At 50.0% G+C, this 6,000-nt stretch overlaps 1 protein-coding gene across 4 annotated transcripts in view; it reads left to right on the top strand.

Moving 5' to 3' along the window:
* Positions 1–1,526: 1,526 nt before the first annotated feature.
* LRRC3B (leucine rich repeat containing 3B) overlaps positions 1,527–6,000 on the top strand; it is a 47,897-nt gene continuing 43,423 nt past the window's right edge. Inside the window, exon 1 of one of the 4 annotated variants that reach the window (XM_080385826.1) lies at positions 1,527–1,800. The gene's annotated coding sequence lies outside the window, so the exon portion shown is untranslated. The other 3 variants (XM_080385825.1, XM_080385828.1, XM_080385827.1) reach the window with 3 other exon arrangements.

Raw genomic sequence — 6,000 nt, 5'->3', positions numbered from 1 at the left:
TATGAGCAACAAAATGCATCCATCCTGAGTGCTATACCCAGTTGTCAGATGCCTATCTGCTGAACAGTGAAAATACAAACACAAGCTGAATTTGAAGAAATGGTTCCTGCACATTAGATTTTGGGTTCTCAGCAATGATTAATATTTTTCTACTGCCTGAAAATGAATCTGAGTCAGTTTCAGTTAAAGGAATAAAACTCACAAAGCCTGAAAATCATTTCCCACTGCAAATAGTACAGGGCTGGCAGTCCAGTCATGGCTTCTTCTGGTCACTGACTTGTAACACAACACACTGTCAACAGGAATGCATGCTCATATACTAAATTTTTGTTTTTTAACTGATTATGTCTTCAAAGCTGGGTTGAGTCAGTAAGTATAAGGAATATGTAAGGAACCGTCAAAAGTGATTTTTATCAAGTTTCTCCATATTTTCTATTTCCTCTTATACTAATAAGAATATAAAATGATAGGCATACATAAAAGTGTTTGTGAGCCAGTTTGCAAATATTCTTAGGAGGAAAAAAGCAGGTTTTGATGGAATAAAAAGACCTGGTCCTACATTATCTTGCCGATGTGACTCAGACATTACTCAGGGACGTAAGTATTTTCTTGGGTAGAGACTCCCAGGACTGAGGTTTAATGATGGAGAATGGCATTTAGCAGTGTATGTTGCATGTTTTTCCTTCTCCCTGCCTCTCCCCACTCCCTCAAAAAAAAAAAAAAAAAAAAAAAGACCAGCACACAGCTGGTCCTTCTGACCCAGCAGTTTCTTTTTAACTATGGCCTGTATGGAGACAAAACAGTTTTGTATCGTTAGAGGCCAAAAAAACCACCAAGGAAATCCCAGCCAATTCATTTTCTGTTCCACGTAGCACCTTCAGCGGCTTTCACTTTTAATGCAAACCAGCTACCAAGCAAAGGCGAATCTTTCTGAAACCCATCTACCCAGGTGCTCTCAGCCGGAGACAGGCAACTGAACCCTTGGCTGCACGAGGTAAACAGAGCATTAACTTCACAGAGCCCGAGTAGAAAAGTACACCAGGGAGCGTATGTTTCATTGGGAGAGCCAACCGACCGCCTGGTGATGTTCCTTCAAGCCTGGCTTCGGCTTTGGCAGTCCCTGCCACTGCTGCAACGTGGCACGTTTCGCAGAAGCACTTCTCAGAGCAGAAAGCCACCCCAGCCAGAATCACGGTAGACCCAGCGCAGGGTCTGAGCAACTGGTTCTACGCAAGACCAGTGCAAGGGGCTGGTGGGGCTGGGCGCAGGGTGAGCTCCCCTACTGCAGCAAAACCCCTGCAGCAGCAAGTTCGCCGGATCAAGTACTGCGGGCGGGCGGGGAGCGCCTCTCATCCCGATCGGCGAAGCCATCGCCCCGCTCCGTGCGCCGCGGGGGCAGCCGGCAGCCGCCGGGCAGCGCCGCGCCGCGGGCAGGGACGGGGCTCCCCGCGGACACTGACGGGCGCTGCGCGGCACCAGCCGCGGCCGGGGCGGCCCCGACTCTGCCCCGGGGCTGGGGGCGCGGAGGCACGGGCGGCATCGCCGCTCGCGGGGGGCGCCTCCCCGTCGTGCCGCGGGAGCGGGAGGGAAGTCTCCTCCTCCCCTGCTCCCCGCCCCGCTCCCTCCTCCCCGCCCGCCCGCAGCCGCAGCGCAGGGGCAGGAGGCAGCGCGGCGCGGCAGGCACAGCCGCCCGGTCCGCGCCCGGCGCAGGCAGCAGCGCTGGCGGGCGGTGGCTGCGCCCGGGCCCCGCCGCCGGCAGGCTCCGCCCGGCGCTCCCATGGCGCGGCGGCCCCGCGCCAGGTGAGGCTGCGCCGCCTGTTGCGCCGCTGGGGCGCGGGCCGAGCCGAGCCGAGCCGCGCCGAGCCCCAGCGGCGACACGCCGCGAAGTTTTGCGGGAAAGCGCCGCTCCGCGATGTGAGTTGGGGGGCCGGGAGCAAACTCGACGGGGACGGAGGGAGGGAGGGAGGGAGGTGGGCAGCGCTGCCGCTACCGCCGTGCCGTGCCACCTGGCCCAGCACTGATGGGCGAGGGCCAGCCGGGGTACCCCCTCGCCTCCCCCGCGCCGTGCTCTGAAGCCGCCGGCGCCCCGTGAGTGCTGGTGGGTGACGGGGTCGGGGCTGCGCCGAGGCAGCGGCGGGGTGGGGAGGGAATCAAGAGGCAGAGGCTACGGGGAGGGGGGGGCTGCCACCCCCTCGCTTGGGAGCAAACGAGGGATTTGGGACTCGCGCCCCCCGATCCCGTAGCGGGGCGGCATCAGAAAACGAGGGGGCAAGGAAAGCGCACCCCCATCCGCCCCTGTCTGCCCGGCGGCGGCGCCTCCGGCCGTGTGCGGGGCGCGCTGCCGGGGGTCGCGCTGATGGTGCGGGCGGCGGCCGGGGCGCGGAGGCGGCAGCGGTGGGAAGGCGCCGCGTGCGTTGCGGTGGGATTTTTCCACGTTGACACCTACCAGGGACCAGCTGCTGCGGAGCGGGCGGCGGTGGCTGCCATGGGGAGGAGAGGGCAGCTCGCTCCGAACGCGAGCAACAAATGGCAGCGGCGGCACCCGCTGCGCACAGGTGAGCTGCACCGCCTCGGGCCGCCCCGCTGCCCTGTCCGGAGCCGGGCGGGACCGTGGGGGCGGCGCTGGCGCTCGGCGGGGACCGGCGGGGCCCCGGGCAGGGCACGGCCGCCACCGTAGCGCCCGCGGGGGGATGCGGCGGTCGCTCGCAGTGCGCGGGTACCGGGTGCTCTGTGTGCGCAGAAACCGCAGGCTCTTCTCTCGCCTTCCCGGCCATCTGCACCTCCAGAATTTCCCTCTCCAAAAATCTGGGAAATGTCTCTGATGTGCCAGCGGGATTTTGTTTTTTAATCCTTCTTGGCTTCTGCCTTCAAAATTCAGGAGATTTCAGAGTATCTCTTAGGAAATCGCAAAGTGATTCAGGCTGCAGCTTATCACCCAGTCTCTCGGAATGTCCCTGGACAGCAGAAACGGTGTGAATACAGAATAAAACCAACCAAATAACTTGAAAAACATGAATAAACAAACTACTTCAAGAGTCAGAATGAAAGCCAGGCAAACGGCATTTAGTACTCCTTTCAAAGGCGTCAGCCCGGAGATATTTACATATATGTATATCTCTGAAAATGACAAAATAAGCTAATGCTTTTGAGATTATTGTAATTATTTTTAAAAATAAGGTTTTTGGCAAGGAAAGGAAGATGAGTACTTTTCAAGGCAAAAACTGGATAGCCTTACCTGAATGCTGAAAAATAACTGGCAACAATTTCTTCTTGTGTCAATCTGTCTAATAATTTGTATATTTAAATTGCAAGGTGTGCATCACGCCCTGCTGAAAGCAGTAGCTTGAAGGCTTGGATACAGACCACCACAGTGTTTGTATGACTTACCCGTTGATATTATTCTTAGTAATTTAATTAAAAAGGACAGGCACGCAATGGGCTTCTATTTTGATTTAGAGAGGAAGAAAGTATTTAAGCTGTAGAATGAACTGATTTGTCAGACCTTCACTATGTTCAGAGTCGTATTTTCTAGTTTTGAAATGGTAAAATTGTTTGGAATTAATCATAAGTGTGATCGCTTAGCTGATTCTGCAGCACTTACTGGTGCGAGTTGCCATGGGTTTCTGTGGGATTACTCCTACAGGTAACGTTCTGACGACTCAAGATAGCAGGATTGGGCCCGTCGTGAGATAATTCCACTGTACGGCACTATGTGGGGATGTGCCCATTGGCGCTACTGAGAGGTTTTTGATGTCAGTAGGAGAAGAACTTGGGTTTAAGTCCAGATCTCTTCCAGTTTTTCAGCTATTGCTGACAGGAGCTCTGAGCCCTGATCTTGCCTTCCCAGAGGTCGGCTGTAAAATTTGCGCTGAGTTAGTTCAGTCCAGCTAAGATGAACTGCTGTGGGCAATTGTAGTTTTCCATTGCCTTAGGATGAGTTGAAGGAGATCAGGGCCTCAGTAAATGAGAAGGAGGGTTATACCTGCAACTGTCAAGAATCAGCGTGGTTTGCCTCAAATAGGAGATTAATTGAAAAAGAAATATCATTTAATAAGCATGTAAGTTCATGCTCTGGATCCGGTCCTGTGCTAATAAAGTCGATGCGAGCTTTGCCACAGATACACTTACAGCAAGGCTTAATTTAAAGACATTTGTGATTTGTCTCTTCCATGTGCTTTACGGGGTCCGTATTTCAAATCTTTTGGGAGTTAGGAAGCTCCTCCTGCTCACACTGAAGCTGCGTTAGAGTAACTTCAGAGCAAACGCATACATCAGCTCGAGAAATAACCTCCAAGCAGTAGAACTGAAATTTATAAAATTCAGCCTTACTCAGAAGTGCTAATTTGGGTGTCTAAACCCAGAGAAAATCTATTGCTTCATTGCAAACACACCTTTAGATATTCAGTTAAATAATACGGTACTTCTGAATCTTGCTTTTAAGGATATTTCCTGTCTCTTCGCTAGGAATATTTATGAGGGTAACACAAGGGATACATGGTTCACTGGCAGGAAGATTTTAAACTTTTTTAATGACATGAATAATTTAAGCAAGCAGGAATAGGTGTAGAAATACTTGTTACCATTTCAGTTAATAAGAAGATGGACTAAGGACGGTACTTTTTCTTGGAGTAGAATATTGCGTTTGTGATGACTTAGAGGATTTGTATGTAGCTACTGTCCTTGTCATCTGCATGCGTGGTCTTTGGATCAGGCCTCATGTAAGAATGCAGCTTAAATTAGTGTTCTGTGGCTAGTAAAATAATCTTTACAATTCTACTTCATGCAGTAAAAATTGTTTGTAAATTTAGAGAAAATTCTTATGGAGCTATGAAATTTAGAAACTTGTAATAATGCTAAACAGAACCTTATTTCAAAATTATATTATTGTGAGCCAAGGATAAATTATTTGAGTTCATGGAATATGTAGCATTTACCTTGGCTTGTTTGGCTAAGCTGTTTTAAATATTATTTTATTTACTAAAAGTAACTTCCAGAAAGTGCAGCTTTGGTAGAGCACTTCAGTGCCGGTATGAATCAAACGTCAGTATGTCTACAGAAACTACAAGCAATAAGGATTCAGAAACTTCTCAGCGTATTCAATAAGTATTTTTAAATAGATGTGCCTTCTACTCTTAAATCCAATGTGCAGTGGGTGAAGTAGCATCAAATTTAGAGTTGTTCTGGTGAATGTAAATCTGTGCTTCTAGTTTTAATCCAGCTCTTTTAATAAAGAAGTTTCTGTGCTTCCATCGTTCCGGTGCAGTTTGTTAGTCTGGATGTGCAACGGAATTGTGGGTGCATCCCAGAGAAAAAGCAGTATGATGTGGTATTGATTTTACTCACTGCTTCGTCTGAGCTCACGTTTTAGATAAACAGTTGCCAAACCCACTGTGGAGGAGGATCTCTGTATTTCACAATGGTTAAAGATGTGTGTGCTCCTGCTTCATGAAGATTTCTGTGGGTAATTGGTGTCTGTGTCCGTACTTGCCATTGATGGCTTGCGTTGCTTACCCCTGTAGGCTAAGCGGCATTTGTGGCCGGCGCTGGCTGGTTTTACAGTGAGACCTAGTTTGAAGAACAAACACAATGCTTACTGCTACCGAACAAGCAAGTAACTTTTATTCCTCTCCCCCTGGATATTTAAATGCTCTATTGAGTTCCTTCAGCAAGCAGTTTTTTATTTTTGTCTAATTAGCTTCTTTCTGCACTGATTTCACCAGTGGATGTGGGAAAAGCCTTTTACCATAAGGATCAGCGTACCTCCAGAGTTCTGCTTTCCATCAGCAAGGAAAAGGTGATGGGAGCTGAATTAAAATGAGGTGTCTCTCTGGAGAAGGTATGAACTTTTATAGGGGTGAAAAAAAGAGAAAGAGGGAAATGGGAACAGATGAAGAAGGACAGATGCCCTCGGAGTAGGGAAAAAGTGAAGGACAGCAAGGAGCAAGATAGTGGCTGAACTGGGTACTTTGACTTCCCAAAGGATGAAGGGGTCGGTGGGGT

Source organism: Falco punctatus (genome assembly GCF_963210335.1).
Source record: "Falco punctatus genome assembly, chromosome: 4".
Classification (NCBI taxonomy): Eukaryota; Metazoa; Chordata; class Aves; order Falconiformes; family Falconidae; genus Falco; species Falco punctatus.
The sequence above is the reverse complement of the archived record's forward strand: the minus strand, read 5'-3'. Positions and strand labels throughout refer to the sequence as shown.